The sequence below is a fragment of the Schistocerca nitens genome, chromosome 2 (assembly GCF_023898315.1).
Source record: "Schistocerca nitens isolate TAMUIC-IGC-003100 chromosome 2, iqSchNite1.1, whole genome shotgun sequence".
NCBI lineage: Eukaryota > Metazoa > Arthropoda > Insecta > Orthoptera > Acrididae > Schistocerca > Schistocerca nitens.
Window position 1 is genome coordinate 1,062,241,704 of NC_064615.1, and position 23,546 is coordinate 1,062,265,249.

Consider the following 23,546-nt stretch of genomic DNA (forward strand, 5'->3'; position numbering starts at 1 on the left):
ATCAGTCCCCTAGAACTTAGAACTACTTAAACCTAACTAACCTAAGGACAGCACACAACACCCAGCCATCACGAGGCAGAGAAAATCCCTGACCCCGCCGGGAATCGAACCCGGGAACCCGGGCGTGGGAAGCGAGAACGCTACCGCACGACCACGAGATGCGGGCTGTGATCGTCTTACCAATGCAGGTATTAAGGTATAAGACTTAATGTTGCATGTGCGCATTAACCTTCCAATCTTTAAACACAATATATTCTCTGGTCAACGTTGCTTGGTACTGAACTACTTCCCAATTATCAACTTTTCAGGTGTGCCTTGTTGTCACCGCAAGGTCTCAGGCGTCTCGACACGGCACGCGTGGCTCCCCCCCCCCCTCACCCCTCCCCCTCCCCCTCCCACGCGTCGGAGGTTCGCGTCCTCCCTCGGGCATGGGTGTGTATGTTGTCCTTAGCGTAGGTTAGGTTAAGTTAGTTTAAGTAGTGTGTAAGCTTAGGGACCGATGACCTCAGCAGTTTGGTCCCATAGTCCTTACCACAAATTTCCATTTCATGTGTGCCTTAGACCCTGACTTTTTAGTTTCATTTTTTTTATGGACGATAGTGCGCGACCGCTTCGAACAGCACAGGCGGAGCAGCTATTTGAGCGAGTGGCCCGACTAGCGCAGCGCTAATAAGGTGTTGTGGCTCCCAGACTGGAGAGTACTTTAGCTTGATGACGCTCATTAATTCAAGCACTCTCCCCGACGTCGCGCATTTGAAAAGCCCTTGTTTCATATCCATCACAGAGGGATCTGACTTCACCATTGGTAATCGAAGCTGGGACCACCGTGCGAAAAACCGTCGCTAGCGCTATTTCACGAAAGCACAGATGGTAATTGAGGATGTTAATTCTCCTGTTTTGGAGGGGTAGAATGTGGTAGGTGACGATCAGTTTGGCTTTAGGAAAAGTAAAGGGACGAGAGAGGCAACTCTGACGTTACGGCTAATAATGCAAGCAAGGCTAAAGAAAACTCAAGACACTTTCATAGGATTTGTCGACCTGGAAAAAGCGTTCGACAATATAAAATGGTGCAAGCTGTTCGAGATTCTGAAAAAAGTAGGGGGTAAACTATAGGGAGAGACGGGTCATATACAATATGTACAACAACCAAGAGGGAATAATAAGAGTGAACGATCAAGAACGAAGTGCTCGTATTAAGAAGGTGTAAGACAAGGCTGTAGCCTTTCGCCCCTACTCTTCAGTCTGTACATCGAGGAAGCAATGATGGAAATAAAAGAAAGGTTCAGGAGTGGAATTAAAATACAAGGTGAAAGGATATCAATGATACGATTCGCTGATGACATTGCTATCCTGAGTGAAAGTGAAGAAGAATTAAATGATCTGCTGAATGGAATGAACAGTCTAATGAGTACACAGTATGGTTTGAGAGTAAATCGGATAAAGACGAAGGTAATGAGAAGTAGTAGAAATGAGAACAGCGAGAAACTTAACATCAGGATTGATGGTCACGAAGTCAATGAATTCTGCTACCTAGGCAGTAAAATAGCCAATGACGGACGGAGCAAGGAGGACATCAAAAGCAGACTCGCTATGGCAAATAGGCATTTCTGGCCAAGGGAAGTCTACTAATATCAAATACCGGCCTTAATTTGAGGAAGAAATTTCTGAGGATGTACGTCTGGAGTACAGCATTGTATGGTAGTGAAACATGGACTGTGGGAAAACCGGAACAGAAGCGAATCGAAGCATTTGAGATGTGGTGCTATAGACGAATATTGAAAATTAGGTGGACTGATAAGGCAAGGAATGAGGAGGTTCTGCGCAGAATCGAGAGGAAAGAAATATGTGGAAAACACTGATAAGGAGAAGGGACAGGATGATAGGACATCTGCTAAGACATGAGGGAATGACTTCTATGGTACTAGAGGGAGCTGTAGAGGGCAAAAACTGTAGAGGAAGACAGAGATTCAAGCAAATAATTGAGGACGTAGGTTGCAAGTGCTACTCTGAGATGAAGAGGTTAGCACAGGAAAGGAATTTGTGCGGGCCGCATCAAACCAGTCAGTAGACTGATGACCAAAAACAACAACTCCTACCGGGTAACATTTAAGTTTGCCGTTGTTTTCATTAAACCACTTCAGCAGGCGCATAGGGTACTGCCTTAAATTGAACACCTCCGACCATCCCTCCCGACTCAGCTGATGCCTGGCCTCTGTTGTCATAGATAACAATGGAGTTGAAAAGTCTATGAAGCTTAGAACATGTTAAGTTACCTCAGCATCTTCCCTGTTTCGAACTACGCCTCTTTAATTGGTGTCGCTCTTCAAATCCGTCTGTCATTTAAGGGGAATTGGGACGCCCTATCTCGGCAATGCCGAACTTTGTCGTTTGGCTTCCCTATGTTTCAGAAACCACAACAACTAACATAAAACTTACAGGACGTGGTATGTTCTGAGCATACTGAACTACAACCATTGCATTTCAGCCACTGCTTTCGGAAATACAATTTCTTTAATTACCCATTTAGAATTATGTGTCGCGCGGGATTAGCCGAGCGGTCTCGGGCGCTGCAGTCATGGACTGTGCGGCTGGTCCCGGCGGAGGTTCGAGTCCTCCCTCGGGCATGGGTGTGTGTGTGTGTGTGTGTGTGTGTGTGTGTGTGTGTGTGTGTCTCCTTAGGATAATTTAGGTTAAGTAGTGTGTAAGCTTTTGGACTGATGACCTTAGCAGTTAAGTCCCATAAGATTTCACACGCATTTTTTTGAGAATTATGTAATTTTTGTCCTGTCTCCTAAATAGTTTTAATTACATTTTTCTTTTACTTCAGTAGACTCGCGATATGTATGTTGCTACCTGTGACGGGACCAAAGTTTTCCAGTGCCATCATGAATTCTTCGTCGCCTCAACGTAGTAATTTAGAGGCTCGAAAGTTGTTAATATGTAATATGCAATAATGTTCTGTAATTAAAGTATTTGTGTGACAAACTGTTGTAGAAAAGCGAGCAAACGTTCACGCTTGACAGTCGAGCAAGTAGCGGCAAAGAGTCTCCATGCGGCGTCAGCAGAAGCCAACAACTGTCCGTGCCGGAGATTCCGTCCGATCTAGCTGGCCACTATTCGACGCAGCGAAGGATGCAGATGAATAAATAGTTAGTTGTTAAAAGCAATGGAATCGTGACATGATTGTCAGAGTTCCCCTATGGTTATTGGATGTTAAAAAGTTCAGTCCTACGTGAGAGCTGCTCTGTGAAAGCTCTAGTTCGACAACGCGTGTAACGGTCACCTAGGGAAAGGCAATTGATCGTGGATCTAGTCAAGACCGCGAATATGGTCCATAAATTTAAATGGAGCTATAGATTTAGAGTTTGTTCGGATTTTAGATCACTAAGTTCGTGTGATCGGCCTTCGTAGACGAGTTCTGCTGTTGTCTGCGTTGAGTTTATGCTGTTCCGTAAGAGAAATTTAGGGTACACTGAAGTCAATTAATTTGAGATTGTTCTGGTCGTAAGCTCTGGAAAGGTTTAGCTACGACATCTTACCAGGTGAATGTGTTAGTTGTTGTTGGTAGGACGTAGATATAGTTTATTCGTGGTCACAGAGGTCAAAGGTGACGGGCTAACTTGCTGAAAAAACTTACGCTCGATTTGAGGAAGCTGTGTTCCATATTTGGAGAAGCTTTGTGTTCATAAAAGTCATAGTCACAGAATTGGAATATTAGTGCTATTAGTGATTTTCCTGGTGTGCGCAAGTCTTTAAAAGTCGTTGTGGTTGCATTTTGTGTTGTTTAGAGGAACGCACGCTCTAAGGTAATCAAGCGTTTGCGATAATTTTGTGGTTGGTATAAGGCGCCCACTCTAAGGTAACTGAGTGTTCAGCGGTTGTGTTTGTTGAGGTTTTAGTACGCACTGCTGATATAGTTGCGCTTCGTAAGTGATTTTGGTAACAGTCTCAATCGGTTTTTAATAAGAGCCAGGAACCAGAATCTGCACGGTTTACATTGAGAGAACTGAGCTATTGTTGCCCGTAAATTAGTCGCTTCAAACAGTGAGGAAAAGTTTGCACCCTAGAGGAACCGACTGACGTAAAACTACGATATTCCATTGCTTGGCAGGGTGGCGACTGATAAATTAGGGACTGTTGGCGGGAACGCGAAAGCCAGCACCTGAAGAGTCTGAGCCTTGCTTATGATTTTAAATATTGTACAAAAATGTTGCTGGTACGTAGGCTTTTTGTTTTAATTTTTTTGTCTTTTCTCGCTTCCTATTTGTGTGGAGTTTAGCTTTGGTGCCACTCGTTCACACTGGAGGGTAAAAGTTGTATTAAAATTAATTAATTGAATTAAATAAAGAAAGAGTCAAACTGAAATCAGCGGTACGTGTTGAAACACGTAACGCTGATTTCAGTTTGACTCTTCAGTGGAAAGGACAGAATCCCCCCTGAAGTAGATTTACACAAGTAGCGTAAATAAGGAAAATATTGTTTTGAGTTTCAAAGCTTTCAAAAGCGACTACGCCAAGATCAGTAAATTTCAGTAGTATCAAAGATAAAAAACAAAGAAGTTCGTAGAAATTTTAACTCAATTACGATTAAAACAGTTCAGTAAATATCAGAAAAAGTTTTAATCAGAATTTCATTTGATCTATTTAAAAGAAAATATAGTTCATAACCAAAAGCTTATTTCAAGGTTTTAAGGAGGTAAAGATAATAAAAGCGATAATAACAGACATCACTTATCATCGAAGTTAATGTTATCGCAGAGGTAGCTATCGCTATATCGCTGGTTTAAAGTAAAATTTTAGCTTTGATTTTAACGATCCGAATTCTCGTAAAAAGAGACGTTGGCATTTAACATTGGAGACATTTTATTAAATCGGTCCTTACCGTAAGTAAGATTAGTGGTAGCTATGGTAAATATTTAATGTGTGTGTTGATGTACATTGCATTTTTCGTAGTAATGTGACCCGCTGCACTGTAGAGCATCTTACCGACCGATAGCTTTGTTTTGAGATAAATAATGAGCTTTAGCTGTAGTTATCTCGCATCATAAACATAGAGTAAATATCTCTGGAGTAAGCATTCACATGCGCAGAACAGATTTTGTGTTGTCAACATACATTGCCGGCCTGGTCACGTGATCTCGGGACGTCGTGTGTTTGACCGTATAGCGCCCTGTATATTTAGAATGTCACTACATCCCCAGTACAGACGGATTCTTTTCGTACGTGTCGTGGATTATTTGTATATGTTGCGCAGACATTTTAACAGTATCCATTTGATACCGGGAATAAACCAGCTACGTAACTTATAAGGGCAAGTGATATTACATTCTGCTTCTTTGCGATAGGTGTCATAGTTCAGATGCACTCGATTTTTGGTAATTTTCGCTATGATACGGCACTTTATAGTATTACAGAGCCTGACGTACATTTTTGCAGTGAGTGTCCTGCAGAACGACTTGACAGTACGCTAGTACTTTTGCAAGTGTCCGAAAAACACCGAATTTGCCACACATTAGCGATTATATCCCTGCTAATTCGTCCTTTTTCTGCTATTTCTGCGTATTTATTTTCTCGTTTTTGCGACCTATAGCACAATTTTTCTTACTGGTGGCACTTTGAGGTATTTATTTAACGCATTTTAAGTACTTGCTCCCAGTTTATTGAATAAATAGTAGACTGAGTAATCTATATACACAATCGACAAGTCACTGATAAATGCATGGAGGATAGTATTTACTAAAACAACTAACCTTTCCTGTCCCACAAGCAAATTTACGAGAGGAAGGATTGTAAGCTTTTGTACGAGCCGTAATATCTGTTTTATAGTCATAAAATCATAGAAAAATAGGTCTACAGAATCAAGCCTTAATTATAAGGCGTCTCGAAATTTTTAAACATATACAGTGTCTCTTACTAATATGATAACTATAATTAGAGCCACATGGTATGTACCCATGAAAAGTTACTATCCCTCCTTTCACATATTTTTCTTTGCATTCGTAGCAACAACAGCAACTCACCCTCGCTATTACACTATCAACAAACGGTGAAACACAACAAAAACTCTTGACATTATAAACTTCAAACGCTGCAGAAAGCACACACGCACAGCGAAGTCCCGATAACAAGTGACAATCCTGGTTTAATGTTGACAACATGCGCAGAACGCAATGCTCACTCCAGAGATATTTACTCTATGATCAAAGCTATTAACTGTCTTGAAGAGATGGAAAGGAAAATATTGTAACTGATAGCGCACAGCAGGCGTGATATTACGAGTATAGAAGGTGGTCCATTGATAGTGACTGGCCCAAATATCTCATGAAATTAGCATCAAACGAAAAAATGAGAAAAAATTTATTCGAGCGTCACGGGGGAAAACAGATGGCGCTGCCATAGATCAAATTGATAGAAACTGCATTTTTTAAATAGGTATCCTCATTTTTATTGCATATTCGTATAGTACGTAAATAAATATGAATGATTTGGAACATTTGTTTCGCTTTGTGGTGGATGGCACTGTAATATTCCAACACTTATATTACGCCTCACCCATTTAGAGGAACAGTTGGTAACAGTGTTTATTTTTTAATTAAAACACAAAGTAGTTACTTTTGGACTTTATTTCTATTGTTCCTATGTGATACATTTACTTTTGTGACTATCATAAATTATGGGAACGCATGCTATTACTGCACGAGCAACCGTAATAATCTCATTAATGTAATAAATGCTCAAAATGATGTTCAACTTCAATGCATTTGGCAATACTCACAGAGAAATTCCTCTCAAGAGCGAGTGGACTGCCTTCAGTAACCTTCGCACATGCAATGACAAGGCGCTGACGCAAGTTTTCAGGCGTTGTCGGTGGATCACAATAACAAACATTTTTTTCAATTTTCCCCAAAGAAAGAAGTCCGGAGATGTAAGGTCCAGTGAACGTGCAGGCCATGGTATGGTGCTTCTACGACCAATCCACCTGTCATTAAATATCCCATTGAATACCGCTTCAACTGCACACGTGCTATGTGCCGGACATCCATTATGTTGAAAGTACATCGCCATTCTGTTATGAAGTCAAAAATCTTGTTGTAGAATCGGTAAAACATTAATTAAGAAATCGGGATACATTGCACCATTTAGATTGCCATAGATAAAATAAGGGCCAATTAGATGTCCTCCCATAATCCCACACCATATATTAACCCGCCAGGGTCGTTGGTGTTCCACTTGTCGCCCAATAGTGCATATTATGCCGGTTTACGTTACATCTGTTTGTGAATGACGCCTAGTCACTAAATACAACTCTTGAAAAAATCTGTTATCGTCTCGTAATTTATTTTATGCGCAGTGGCAAAAATTTACACGACGTTCAAAATCGTCACCATGCAATTTCTGGTGCATAGAAATATGGTAAGGGTGAAACTGATGATGTAGAATTCTCAAAGCGATGTTTTTAAATTCCCGATTCCCGCTCAATTTGTTTGCTACTAATGTGCGGATTAGCGTCAAACACTTGTTTGCGCATCTTCATTTGTTGCAGTTATTGGTTGCGTCGTCTTCTTTGGCTGAACACTTCCGGTTTCTTTAAATACATTAACTATCCGACGAAAGGTCCGGACACTTGAATGCTGTCTGTCGCGATAACGATCGCCGGCCGCGGTGGCCGAGCGGTTCTAGGCGCTTCAGACCGGAACCGCGCAGCTGCTACGGTCGCAGGTTCGAATCCTGCCTTGGGCATGGATGTGTGTGATGTCTTTAGGTTAGTTAGGTTGAAGTAGTTCTAAGTTCTAGGGAACTGATGACCACAGATGTTAAGTCCCATAGTGCTCAGAGCCATTTGAACCATTTTGAACCACGATAACGATCAACATACATAGCACAAGCTTGTTGGGCATTTTGATCACAATAACCACAAATAAACACCATATCTACCTCTTCTGAGACTACTGAACGTTCCATTACAACAAGATTATGTCTTCCGCGTAATTATTCTGACTGGACAAGTGCATTATTATGCCTAGTTTAAGTAATGAATTGCGCACAATGCTGTCGGGTGCGTTCCTATATTTGTGAGACTATTACAGCGCCATCCATTACAAAGCGAAGCAAATGTTCCAAATCAAACATACCTATTTATTCACGCACTGTACGAATATGTAACAAAAAAGGTGTTACCTATGCAGTTTCTATAAATTTGACCTATGGCAGCGCCATCTAGAGGCCATCCATAGCGCCGCCTGTTTTCCCCCGTCACGCTCGAACAGATTTGTTGTTCTTATTTTTTCGTTTGATGCTAATTTCGTGAGATATTTGGCCCAGACACTATCAGTGGACCACCCTGTATAACTCCTATAACAGTTATTGGATTCTTGATTTCTTTAGTAAACTACTGTACGACAGAATTAGAGATCGTGTTTGGATGTCATTTTAAAGTGCCATGGGAACAAAGATTAGTCAGTTCACATTTGCTATCAGAAATAATACAAGTGCTGACGAGTAATAGCTTTTCATCACTTCCTACGTGTTTTAATATTATTGATGGGCACAGTAAATTGGATATAGAGCAGTTGACATATGCAAGTACTCGTGGAATATGCCTGCGTTGTTCTGAATGCGTTATTTTCGCGCCGCCACTAGAACGAAGACATAATTAACAATCCTGGATTAAAATTTAACGTTCTATTAGTACTGGGGACGAGGTATGGCTAATCGTAAAGGCAAGGCTGTGTCATTTTGGTCAGGTGAGCGTAACATTTCGCCACGCCACTTTATATATATACAGGGTGGTCCATTGATAGTGACCGGGCAAAATATCTCACGAAATGAGCATCAAACGAAAAACTACGAAGAACGAAACTTCTCTAGCTTGAAGGGGGAAACCAGATGGCGCTATGGTTGGTCCGTTAGATGGCGCTTCCATAGGTCAAACGAATATCAACTGAACATTTTTAAATAGGAACCCCCATTTTTTATTACATATATGTGTAGTACGTAAAGAAATGTGAATGTTTTAGTTGGACTACTTTTTTCGCTTTGCGATAGATGGCGTTGTAATAGTCAGAAACGTATAAGTGCGTGGTATCACGCAACATTCCGCCAGTGCGGACGACCCCCCACGGCCGAGGACATCATCCGGTTCATTACCGTTGTCCTCCAAAACATTCACCCTTTTCAGCGCTCCCACACCTTCCAACAAATATCCCTTGCTGCTCGCTCTGTTTTCCACCTGAACGCCTTCGCCACTTACTCCCACAACCAAGCCCACTTCACCTTCACCCGCCTCGACACCCTAGTTTAAGTCTCTTCCCTTCCCTCTCTTCCCCCCCTCCTTCCCGTCATGGCGCGGCACGAGTCTCGCATCCTCTTCCAGAACATTCGCTCCTTCCGCTCCAACAAATACCTCCTCATGCACACCCTCTCCCACCACCAGGTCGACACCTTCCTCTTGAACGAAACCTTTCTCCAGCCCCACCATTCTATCCGCACCTCCCCCTATATCCTCCACCGCACTGACGCTCCTGGTCCTCGTGCGCAGGGTGGAGTCGCGATTGGCCACCTTAAGCATATCCCTGTCCGGCCACAACCTCTCCTCAATGACCCCACTGAACACCTTATCCTTAGCGTCTTCTTCCCCTCCCTCACCATTACCTGTGCCACCATCTATGTCCGCCCCACTGCTCCTCTTCCTTATGACTTCATCTCACACATTGACCACACCTTCTCCACCTATGTGATTGCCGCCGACCTCAACATCCATAGCCGCACTCCTGCTGCCCTTCGGCGGTGGCATCAGTTCCTCTCCACACTTCAAGGTGACCTTGTTCCTCTTCCCCAGCACACCCGACCTGAAAGTAACACCACCCCCAATGTTGTCATTGCCTCCGCCAACCTCCTTGGGCGTATCACTGTCGCCGTCCTTGACCCCACAGGTAGCGATCACCTCCCTGTCCTCCTCACCATCACATCTGCAAACCGCCCCCCTCCGGCTCCGCACCCTGCACCCCCTCCCAAGGTCGTCCATGACTATCGCCGTACCAACTGGGATGCCTACCGGGACTCCATCTCCGCCCAGGTCGAAAGCCACCCTCTTACCTATCACCATCCTGACGACATCAACCACGCCTCGTCCTTCCTTCAGCAGGTAATTACTGACGCCGTGGAGGCCCATGTTCCTACTAAAACCATCCACCCACACCGTCCCACTCTCCCTCCGCGGGCTGTCCTCCTCCTCCGTGAATCCCGCCGCCTCTATCGCTCCTTCCTGCGCACTCGTGACAGGGATACACTCCAACGCCACCGGCAAATACAGCGACACGTCGGAACCTTATTACAGCAACGAAACGCCGAGACTGGCGCCAGACCTGCACACGACTCAACGCCACCCTCCCTATCAACTCCTCCAAGTACTGGTCCGCCTTCCATCGTCTTACTGGTTCCCTTTCCGCTCCCCACTACCCCCTTCTCCATAACGATCGCCCACTTCCTGACAACCTCAGTAAGGCCAACCACTTCGCTTCCCACCTTTCCGAGGTCTTCTCCATCCCCGATGATCCCCACTTTGATTATTCTCTTTTCCCCATGGTCATGGAACGTGCCGATACCTCGGTCGCTCCTCTTGCTCCTAGTCTCCAGTACTTGGGGCAGTTGCCCCCCTCCGACATAAACACTCCCATCACAGCACAAGACATTAAACTTATCCTCCGGTCCAAACGCAACACGGCCCCTGGTCACGACTGTGTCACCTACCGTCACCTTCGCGAAAGCCCCTATTCCTTCCTGACTGTCCTCGCCCATCTCTATAATGTCGTCCTCTCTACTGGCTTCTACCCTGACCTGTGGAAGACCTCCTGCGTCCTCTTATTCCTCAAACCCAACAAACCCCCTTCTGCCGCCTCTTCCTATCGTCCCATCTGCCTCACCTCCGTCTTCAGTAAGGTCTTTGAATCCAGCCTCTCCCGCCGTATCCATCAGCACCTTGCTCAACACCACCTCCTCCCTCTTACCCAGTGTGGCTTCCGACCCTCCTTCTCTGCTGACGACCAACTCCTCAACCTTGTTCACCTTCTGTCCCTCCAGCTCAACTCCTGTCGCTCCGCCATTTTTGTTTCCCTTGACCTCCAAAATGCCTATGACCGTGTATGGCATCCCGGTCTCCTCTTTAAACTCCAAACCTACGCCCTGCCTATCAATTTTGTCCGTCTGATCGCTTCCTTCCTCTCGCACCGTCCTTCCTATGTCACCCTCCACAACACCAACTCCCGTATCTTTTATCCCACGGCTGGCGTCCCCCAGGGTTCTGTCCTCTCCCCTCTCCTCTATCTCTTGTATACAGCTGATATGCCCAAGCCACCCCCACCAGTCCACCTTCTCCAGTATGCTGATGACACCGCCTTCCTGGCTCTCTATCCTACCCTTCAACGGTCTCAACGTACCCTCCAAACCCACCTTAACCAGTTCACCACTTGGTGTAACCAGTGGTTCCTCCGTCTCAACCCCTCCAAAACCCAGGCAATCATCATAGGCCGCACCACTCGCTCCTTCCGCCTCCATGATTTCTACCTCACCCTTTATGGTCGTCCTATCCAACTCACCCCCATCCTGAAATACCTTGGCCTCACCCTTGACCGCCACCTCACCTGGACCCCTCATCTCCTGACCATCCAGCAGAAAGCCCATTCCCGCCTCCGCCTTCTGAAACTCCTGTCTGGCTGGACATGGGCCTTGCATCCTTCTACCATCCTCCACACCTACAAATCCCTCATCCGTCCTATCCTCTGTTATGCCAGCGTTGCCTGGATCTCCGCCCCCACCCGCTTTTACAAGGCCCTCCAAATCCTTGAACGCCATGCGCTCCGCCTTGCCTTCCGTATCCGCCTTCCTTCCCCCACACGGCTCCTGTATGAACTGATCCCCTTCCCCCACCTCCTCCTGTTCCTCCAACATCTCCGCATCCTTTACATTGTTCGCAGGCTTGATCCCCCCCACCCTCTGGTTTCCTCCTTCCTCTCCACCCCCCGCCCGTTGCCGCGCCTCTATCGCTGTATCCCTCCCTCTCTCCACCTCCACACCCTCCATCTCCTTCGTCAGGGCAATTTCCAACGCCTCCCCCTCCCGGATGACGAACTTCGCCGTGACATCTACCCTTCCTTCCAACTATAACCTGGCCTTGTCCCCCCCCCCCCACTCCCCAGGGCCCCTTTCCCTCTTTCCTCCTTCTCCCAGAGCGGATTTTCCTCAGTCCCCCCCTCCCCTGAGACCCTGCACCCCATACTTGCCTCTCTCCTTCCCACATCCCTCCCTCCCTGGCCCTCCTCCACGCGCCCCCCGGTCACCTCCCCCATCTCTTCCCCTCCCTCCCTTCTTCAGGTCTCCCTCATCTCCTAGCGCCTGGCAGATCCTCTGTGTTGCTCTTCATCAGTGTGCCACATCAGTGTTGTTTAGTGCTGTTTCTCGTGTGCGTCAAGAGGTGTGATTTTAATTGTGTCCTGCCTTGAGGTTCGCCGTCAGTGTTACATTATGTGCTATGCCATACGTCGCTACCTTTATGCTCCAGTCATACTGTGCCTCGTGTTCTTTTAACCGTCGCAGTGTGTGGCTTTTTGTGTGTGCTACTTTTAAACAGTTTTTTATCTCCATTTTACAGTCACCCCGTTTTTTGTCTATTGCCTTCCATGATGTTCCCCTTTTTTATATCTATGTTCACCTTATTCTCTCCTTTGCTGTTTTTAAATGTCTTCTATTGTTTTGTTCTATGTCTTTCGGCTGAAGAGCAGCGCCTATGCTGCTGCCAGCCCGCCCCGATGGGGAATTGAAATACAATAAAGGAAAAAAAAAAAACCAGTGCGGACGGTATTTGCTTCGTGTTACATTACTCGTGTTAAAACGGACCGTTTACCAATTGCGGAAAATGTCGATATCGTTTTGATGTATGGCTATTGAGATCAAAATGCCCAATGGGCGTGTGCTATGTATGTTGCTCGGTATCCTGGACGACATCATCCAAGTGTCCGGCCCGTTCGCTGGATAGTTACGTTATTTAAGGAAACACGAAGTGTTCAGCCACATGTGAAACGTCAACCACGACCTGCAACAAATGATGATGCCCAAGTAGGTGTTTTAGCTGCTGTCGCGGCTAATGCGCACATCAGCAGCAGACAAATTGCGCGAGAATGGGGAATCTCAAAAACTTCGGTGTTGAGAATGCTACATCAACATCGATTGCACACGTACCGTATTTCTATGCACCAGGAATTGCGTGGCGACGACTTTGAACGTCATGTACAGTTCTGCCACTAGGCACAAGAGAAATTACGGGACGATGACGGATTTTTTGCACGCGTTCTATTTAGCGACGAAGCGTCATTCACCAACAGCGGTACGTAAACCGGTATAATATGCACTATTGGGCAACGGAAAATCCACGATGGCTGCGACAAGTGGAACATCAGCGACCTTGGCGGGTGAATGTATGGTGCGGCATTATGGGAGGAAGGATAATTGGCCCCCATTTTATCGATGGCAATCTAAATGGTGCAATGTATGCTGATTTCCTAGGTAATGTTCTACCGATGTTACTACAAGATGTTTCACTGCATGACAGAATGGCGATGTACTTCCAACATGATGGATATCTGGCACATAGCTCACGTGTGGTTGAAGCGGTATTGAATAGTATATTTCATGACAGGTGGATTGGTCGTGGAAGCAGCATACCATGGCCCGCACGTTCACCGGATCTGACGTCCCCGGATTTCTTTCTGTGGGGAAAGTTGAAGGATATTTGCTATCGTGATCCACCGACAACGCGTGACAACATGCGTCAGCGCATTGTCAATGCATGTGCGAACATTAAGGAACGCGAACTACTCGCCGTTGAGAGGAATGTCGTTACACGTATTGCCAAATGCATTGAGGTTGACGGACATCATTTTAAGCATTTATTGCATTAATGTGGTATTTACAGGTAATCACGCTGTAACAGCTTGCGTTCTCAGAAATGATAAGTACACAAAGGTACATGTATCACATTGGAACAACCGAAATAAAATGTTCACACGTACCTATGTTCTGTATTTTAATTTAAAAAACCTGTTACCAACTGTTCGTCTAAGATTGTGAGCCATCTATAACAAAACGAAAAAAGTGGTCCAACTAAAACATTCATATTTCTTTACGTACTACACGAATATGTAATAAAAAATGGGGGTTCCTATTTAAAAAAACGCAGTTGATATCCGTTTGACCTATGGCAGCGCTATCTAGCGGGCCAACCATAGCGCCATCTTGTTTCCCCCTTCAAGTTAGATAAGTTTCGTTCTTTGTAGATTTTTCGTTAGACGCTTATTTCGTGAGATATTTGGCCCGGTCACGATCCATGGACCACCCTGTATAGAAAGAAATGGCACAGTAATACTCCCTGAAAATTTGAATACTCTGCTCTGAGATGCGGGGAAATATGCAACAGAAAATGTAAATTTTCAGATACGGTTTATAGAGTTTCAAAAGACAAACTACCTTTATATATGCGTTGGTTTTGCCCACTTAGAAGCATCCTGCACCATACTGTGAACCATAATCTTGATCTTTTTTTTAAGGTTCTTGTTCTTTTCTGGTCTGCGTTAATCCTTAGTGGCCAACTGCGCTGCATTCTCATATGGTGTTGCACTTCCACCCTACCAACGTTACCATCATTAAAAACAATAACAGCATCACTGCCCCCCCCTCCCAATTTTGTATTTTATAATCGAATCCATATGAGATTACTGAAAGATTCATTTGGATTTTGAGTTTGACCATGCACACTTCTTCAATAATTGCCGGCCGAAGTGGCCGTGCGGTTAAAGGCGCTGCAGTCTGGAACCGCAAGACCGCTACGGTCGCAGGTTCGAATCCTGCCTCGGGCTTGGATGTTTGTGATGTCCTTAGGTTAGTTAGGTTTAACTAGTTCTAAGTTCTAGGGGACTAATAACCTCAGCAGTTGAGTCCCATAGTGCTCAGAGCCATTTGAACCATTTCTTCAATAATTCAGGATATGCCAGGTCTCTATAAATAGATTTAATGACATTCATAATTGCTGCTGACGTGGAATTTTTGTGGCTGTACGGATTATGTGAGTCCTGGGCATTGCTGTAATTGCACTATTAATCTTGTCTAGGTGGACAAAGTTGGTGTATTAGTTGACTGTCTGCGGAAGGAGATAGTTCATATTGCCTGCTCCAATTTCAACAAATCACCAGTACTATTTCTAATGGCCATCCCATAATATTGCTGTAGTTCATCAATAATTTTGTCTGTCGGCCTGCCTCTTATGGTTTTACCATTGGAAACTTTCTTGTTTCTCAAACCTCGTTTCAACTTCTTCAACTTGGTGCCATCCTCTTCTGGACATGAAGACATCTCAGTTTTGTGATAGTCTTATCACCATAAGGCTACTACGCTGTTGTATGCTTTTGAGTCCTTGTCACGTAAGAACTTAGTGTAACAGACACCCCCATTCATTCATAGATCGACTAAAAATTTCAATAGCTGCAGAGGCCACCATACCACCACCTGTTCCTTCATTAATTTCTATCACAGATATGTTGTTCTTCACTCCCTGATTTACATTTTTTTAAAATGTTTTGTACATTCTGGAAGTCTATTACCTTTCCAGTATCCACACTGGTCACCGTAGCAACAGAATTCTTACAACTGCAGCCGCACTTCTGCCAAGTGCCATCAAAAGCTGCTGGTATGTTACTCATACCATCCTTTATTTTAACAGCTTAGTTGGCAGCACCCTTCATTGACTCACATGCAACAGATTTCACAGCAGCTCCAATACATCCTGTATACTTATTTCTACAAGCTCGGCGTGGTATGGTGATTACAGCACACATCGTGTCCTTTGCGGCTGGCTCTCAGTCGATAAAACCCCCTAGCATTTACTTTAAAAAATTCTTTACACTTATCAGGAATGAGTATATTTATAACTAGAACAATCAATGATAAGTTTCGTGGCTAATCCATTTGATATCTCACTGTCTTCATGTTAGCTAACTGGCCCTCCACATACTTTACAACACACACATTCACCTAACACCTTTATTAGGATGTTTAAATATATCAGAATATAACCTAACTTACATTTTAAATCACTTTATACACTCCTGGAAATTGAAATAAGAACACCGTGAATTCATTGTCCCAGGAAGGGGAAACTTTATTGACACATTCCTGGGGTCAGATACATCACATGATCACACTGACAGAACCACAGGCACATAGACACAGGCAACAGAGCATGCACAATGTCGGCACTAGTACAGTGTATATCCACCTTTCGCAGCAATGCAGGCTGCTATTCTCCCATGGAGACGATCGTAGAGATGCTGGATGTAGTCCTGTGGAACGGCTTGCCATGCCATTTCCACCTGGCGCCTCAGCTGGACCAGCGTTCGTGCTGGACGTGCAGACCGCGTGAGACGACGCTTCATCCAGTCCCAAACATGCTCAATGGGGGACAGATCCGGAGATCTTGCTGGCCAGGGTAGTTGACTTACACCTTCTAGAGCACGCTGGGTGGCACGGGATACATGCGGACGTGCATTGTCCTGTTGGAACAGCAAGTTCCCTTGCCGGTCTAGGAATGGTAGAACGATGGGTTCGATGACGGTTTGGATGTACCGTGCACTATTCAGTGACCCCTCGACGATCACCAGTGGTGTACGGCCAGTGTAGGAGATCGCTCCCCACACCATGATGCCGGGTGTTGGCCCTGTGTGCCTCGGTCGTATGCAGTCCTGATTGTGGCGCTCACCTGCACGGCGCCAAACACGCATACGACCATCATTGGCACCAAGGCAGAAGCGACTCTCATCGCTGAAGACGACACGTCTCCATTCGTCCCTCCATTCACGCCTGTCGCGACACCACTGGAGGCGGGCTGCACGATGTTGGGGCGTGAGCGGAAGACGGCCTAACGGTGTGCGGGACCGTAGCCCAGCTTCATGGAGACGGTTGCGAATGGTCCTCGCCGATACTCCAGGAGCAACAGTGTCCCTAATTTGCTGGGAAGTGGCGGTGCGGTCCCCTACGGCACTGCGTAGGATCCTACGGTCTTGGCGTGCATCCGTGCGTCGCTGCGGTCCGGTCCCAGGTCGACGGGCACGTGCACCTTCCGCCGACCACTGGCGACAACATCGATGTACTGTGGAGACCTCACGCCCCACGTGTTGAGCAATTCGGCGGTACGTCCACCCGGCCTCCCGCATGCCCACTATACGCCCTCGCTCAAAGTCCGTCAACTGCACATACGGTTCACGTCCACGCTGTCGCGGCATGCTACCAGTGTTAAAGACTGCGATGGAGCTCCGTATGCCACGGCAAACTGGCTGACACTGACGGCGGCGGTGCACAAATGCTGCGCAGCTAGCGCCATTCGACGGCCAACACCGCGGTTCCTGGTGTGTCCGCTGTGCCGTGCGTGTGATCATTGCTTGTACAGCCCTCTCGCAGTGTCCGGAGCAAGTATGGTGGGTCTGACACACCGGTGTCAATGTGTTCTTTTTTCCATTTCCAGGAGTGTATTTCAGAAAATTGTGTTTCACAACATTTTATTTTAATCTTCGAAGCACTAATGGGTGTTTCTCTAGATACTGACGAGTTGGGCTGTGTGTCGTCTAACTTCACACGCCGCATGTTGAACACAATGTATCTCTTTCTTCGAAATTCTATTACCATCAAACCCATGTTTCTTAAACACACTTCATTTTGGTGTCATGTTTTACTTTTTGAGAGACGTACCTGTTTATTCGTCACTTCGTCCACTTACAGATAAAACGCTTGCTTATGCTACGAAGCGATACTATGCTGTTTTCTACAGTGTTACCAATACAAACAACATAATTTCTTCTTTATAAAAAGTACAGTCCACAAAGCTCTGTACAAAGGATTACCGATTTTATTAGATCTTGAAGCAATGAATCTTAACATTTTCAACCAGTGTAGACGATATTTGAAAAACGATACTTCCAGTGCGAGTTTATAGGTGATTATATATATATATATATATATATATATATATATATATATATATAAACTAAGCACATTTTTATGTAGAAAATCGCAAATTTCATAATGAGATAAAAATCAGAAAAATGTAAAAAATTTCTTTTTTCGTTTAGACTCCCGCTAACGTCTTTGAAATTTAGTTCTAAATATCGCCATACAACTCTAAATGGGGTACATAAATACTGATTTCTTGTTACTTTACTAAACCACCAATAGGGCAACTTTTAAATGCTGTTACACATTTTAGAGGGAAAAGGAACTGAGTCCGAAAGATAACACATTTAATAACACGAAATTAACTCGCATTTATTCTGCGCGAAATAGAAGTTACATGAAGCCGTATGCTATCAACTGGTGCTATATATATAGAGAGCCCCGACCCAGGCTTCGCACGGCCTGCACTTCGTATCTACTTGGCTGTGCAGCGGTAGTTTTTTGACGGGTCATTGCGCAGAGTTATTAAAGTCAGACAACAACGTTGCGTAACTGAATATTGACTAAGTGCATTACACGATCCAGTCACATTAATGTAATCACCGCCTAATGTTCGATGTCAACGCGCCTTAGCCGTTTACAGGCGGCAGGGGCAGCACTAACAGTGGAGGGTATGTAAAACGTGTCGCGGGGGGGTGTCTGGACGCGGGGAACTGTGCAATCTTTATCTTAATGCGGAAACTGAGCGATTTCTATCGACGTCCAAAGGGCTATGATCATTGATTTTCGGACGGAGAGTGGAAGCAATTCCGAAACGGTTAAGTTTGTATACTGTTTTTGTGCCACTGTGGTTAAAGTATAGCATTCATGGCAAAATGGCGCTATACAAAACCGGCACTGAGGCAACTGTGGTGCATCATGGGCTATGAATGACAGGAGATAATGACGGCTGCGGAGATGTGGACGGGCAAATAGCCGAACAACTGTTAAGTAACTGACCGCCCAATCGAACCAACGGGCTACTACCACTGTCTCCTCAACGACCTTCAGCGAACGTTGTTGCTTTTGGGCCTCCGCAAGCAGGCGCCTGGTTCATGCACCCGTGCTGACTGTTGTCCATCGGCGATGACAGCTGTCGTGCACTGAGTGGCGACTTGTGGCCTTTTCAGATGAATCACTTTTAGTGAACCATCGGACGAGAAACATCTGAAAGCGAACACCCTGCCACAATCTTCTGAAGTGTGCAGGCCGTAGGAGAGAGCGGTACGGTCTGAGGAATATTTTCGTGACATTCCATGGGTGATCTCGTCATTCTGGAAGGTACGATGGATCAACACAACCATGCATTTATCCTTGGAGATCATGTCCACCACTACATCTAGTTTGTTTTTCCTCGGCACTATGGCATCTACCTGCAGGACAATGCAACATGCCTCACAGCTCGCAGTGAACGTGCGTTGTGGGAAGGGCACCAGGATGAACTTACCGTACTCCCCTGGCTATCAAACTCCCGGATCTAAATCCAATCGAGAATCTGTGGGACCACTACGAGCTGTACGAGCCGTAGAACCTGAACCGAGAAACATAGAGCAGCTGTCCATGACACTAGACTCAGCATGGCTCCACATTCCTGCCGGTACCTAATTGACTTCCTTCCTGCACGTCCGCGCTGCAAAAGGTGATAATTCAGGCATTTAACAGGTGGTCACATTAATGTGACTGGACCGTGTAGAATAACGTAAACGATTTAAACAGCTCACGGCAGGAAAGTTTTCAGGAGGCACGACTTAATCGACCATCATCATCATCATCATCGTTCATCCAATTTACACGAAATATTTATACACACAGACCTTCCTCGTGACTCAGTCTGCCTATGAGGAAAAACCGTACGAAAATTCCTGAGATTAGCCTGCACATACAGACAGAAAAAAACGGCGAGGAACTAATTTATACCTAAGCCTATGAAGAGAAAATTGATCTTGCGAGCTACAGCAATCTTGCCGTGTCCAATTGAATAAAGCTTCGTGAGAAAGTTCAAATGTTTCAAATGGCTTTAAGCGCTATGAGACTTAACATCTGAGGTGATCAATCCCCTGGACTTAGAACCACTTAAACCTAACTAACGTAAGGACATCACACACATTCATGCCCGAAGGAGGATTCGAACCTGCAACCGTAGCCGCAGAGTGGTTTCAGACTGAAGCGCCTAGAACCGCTCGGCTACAACGGCCAGCCTGTGAGAAAGAAATGATGCCTTCATAAAGTATGGCCAGGTGACCATTTCCTTAACGCAGGAGGCTGGATATCTGATATAAACACGTGGAAGTAAAATATTTCATCTTTGGATGCCTACGATTGAGCCCTTGTGGACGACAATAAGATTCATTTTAAAGTCCTTATAAGCTAGTGTGCATCTCTCAGAATCCAGGTGCCAATATTTTGCTGTTTGCGAAAGATGTGCAATTCTCTGAATGGCGATGCGGTAGCGTGTGGAATACAGTCCCGGGGATGCAGGTGCACGCCCGGGCTTTTGGCACCGATCCAAAAACGTGTAGACGGCGATCGATGTTTCTGGGTGCCAGGCCTTACACTCTTTCCAGCATCCATTAGAAATCACGGAAACGTCATAACTGAAACTGGGGTTCCCCCTGCAGCACCAAACATTAAATATCTCGGAATCTGTCTAGCTGAACTCTTAAATTATCAGGAAAACACACCTGAACAGATTAAACATGCTAAACTCTGACTTAGTACGTCTCATGAAGTACCGAATACGTGAAGTTGAACAACCAGTTCCCCTTCTTGCATACAACGTATTTGTCCGACCCATTCTCAGGCCATGGGTTACGTCCTCTAACGAAACGAAAAGAATTCTGTCTGCCGACCGAAAGATGCTTCGAACAGATGGACTTCGCAACAAATTCGGTGTGCTCAGGTCTTGCCATCTCCCTCCAGTGACCCACCAAGGCCTCATTGCCTCCATGTCACGACCCCGTCGCTGCTGTTATCCTTGCCTAATGTGTACGTATCGTTTATCAGGTTGGTGGTCACAATTTAGTGTACACTTACGGGTTACGGTGTTCCCTGAGGGGATTTATATGGAGTATGGAATTGTACGGTAGTCGAAGGTGGGGGATAAACAAGTCACACCAGAAGAGTACAGAAGGTTTTGAAATGTGGTACTGAAGAAGCGTGCCGAAGATTAGAGGGATAGATCGGATAAATACTGAGGAGGCACTGAATCGAAATGAGGAGAAAAATTTATGACACGACTAGTAGAAGGGTTCGGTTCAAGGGACGCATCCCGCAGCCTCAAGAAATCGGCAACTTGATAATGGAGTGGTGTCGAGAGCAAAAAAACGTAGTGGAAGACCAAGTTAAAATGGATGTAGGGTGTAGTAGTTGGGTGAAGTCGAAAAGACTTGGGCAAGAGAGAGTAGAGTGGAGAGTTGCATCAAAACAGCCTTTTGATTTAACACTGCAGCAGCAACAACACTTGCATTAGCCAAGGATCACTAACGCGCATTGGTGTGACGGCGGTCAAATGGGCGAAGCTTTGTTGGTTGCTTCGTTGATTGGTTTTATTTTTGAAGGGACCAAACTGTGTGGTCATCGGTCCCGAAGCTTTGTGACAAGACATTTTCATCACCAGTGGTTAGATAATTAATTTTCTGTCATTAGAAAATAACTAAGTGTTAGTAGCAGGCGAGAGTGAAATCCTTCACGTAAACGTATTCTGAAAATAGTTATTGCCAGAGGCGAGAGTAAAACAGATTTGAACAATTTGTGAGATATGTGTAACCCGTCTCCATGTAGTTGTGAATGAATTCGCGAATTGGAACGTTCTGAGCACACAACGTCGGAACCAACAAAGCTGCTAATTGACATGAATGAAAAAAACTAAATGTGAATTTTTTCAAGATATTTTCTGGTCTCCGTGTATGGTGTTCTTCAGCGATCGGTTGTAGCCGGATTAAAGCAGTTTGTTCGGGTGATAAATTCGGATATTAAGTGGTAAATGTAGGACTGGTTTGGATCAAGAATCTAAAAGTGTAGTAGTGCTCAGGACTATTTTGAGTTCCATCCTCTATTTTAATTTCAGAAGATACGGAATTTTCAACACCTGCGTTAATAGGAAGGCAGAAATATTCGAGGCGTTGTAATATCATCGATAAGTCCTCTTGTTTATACTGCTTATTACGACAGCATCATGATGCAAACGGCTAGGGAAATTTTTAGGGGTCAAAAAATGGTTCAAATGGCTCTGAGCACTATGGGACTTGACATCTGAGGTCATCAGTCCTCTAGAACTTAGAACTACTTAAACCTAAATAACCTAAGGACATCCATGCCCGAAGCAGGATTCGAACCTGCGACCGTAGCGGTCGCACGGTTCCAGACTGAAGCGCCTAGAACCGCTCGGCCATATCGGCCGATCGGCCGGCTTTAGGGGCTCGACCAGACTACACAGTAATCAACTCGTAAAATACCGGTCGGTTATAATTTAACTTTCTCTATTTGACACGTTACAACACGGAAACTAATCACCTTCCGAGTACCAAACTTGGTAGCATTAATGCTCCATGCGTCACAGCGCTACCGTCCAGTTCCAACTACGGGCACCAAGCGCCGTGATCAGTCATCGTGATTCATAGCCTCACACACCTGTCTAGTCGCAGTGCACTTGTTGACGTGTCAACACGAGATTGGACAAGAGGAGCAGGGCATTATTGGTGCAGTTATGTTGTCAAAACAACGGTAATGTTACAGCTGCACTTCGAGAATATCGCCAGCTGAAAGGATTATGGAAGGGTCCTCTTTTTCCACCTGCTGTGCAGAACATGGTGAAGTTCTAACTATGCTCTGGGCGTCCCTCCCGGAAGAGGCCGATGACCCCTTGCACCACGAAGAGGCCGATGACAGGTTGCACCACAGGTGGTTGACGAAATCGCTGCTGCTATGGGAGACAACGCTGGGCAACTCCCGATCATCAGGCAGTGCGCGTGCTGTGTCACAACAGTCGAAAATCCCGTGGTCCACAGTACGGAAGATGCTTCGAACCATTCTCACATGGTATCCGTGCAAGATCCATATCGTACAGCAGCCTGCACCACAGTACGCACAACGACGTGTTGACTTCGCTCTCCATTTTCTCGCAAGGATGGACGTTGACGAGAGCTGACTCTGGACCATCCTATGGACAGACGAAGCTCATTTTTCTGTTACGGGTGAGTAACACACACAATAGCCGAGTGTGTTGATCTTCACCTCCAGTCACTGTGAGTGAAGTTCTTCTGTGTGGTGAACGTGTCACCGTATGATGTGACTTCACGGCTGCGTTTTATCATTGGCCCATTCTTTTTTAATAGGTTGGTGCTCAAGAAACAAAGACGTGCTGTGTGACTGGTCAGCGTTACTGTGATGTGCTTCTCCAGCATGTCATACCCACCCTATAGGAGACAGACACATTGAAGTCAACTGTTTTCATACAAGATGGGCGCCCACCGCAGATCACTCGTGAAGTTGCTCTGCTTCTCCGGAACACATTTGGAAACG

The 23,546-nt window shown here is 45.4% G+C and overlaps 1 protein-coding gene across 2 annotated transcripts in view; it reads right to left on the reverse strand.

Annotated features, from left to right (window-relative positions):
• The window catches only part of LOC126237431 (androgen-induced gene 1 protein-like), a 250,226-nt gene that overhangs the window by 186,948 nt on the left and 39,732 nt on the right, over positions 1 to 23,546 (reverse strand). The gene's annotated exons all lie outside the window — the stretch shown is intronic.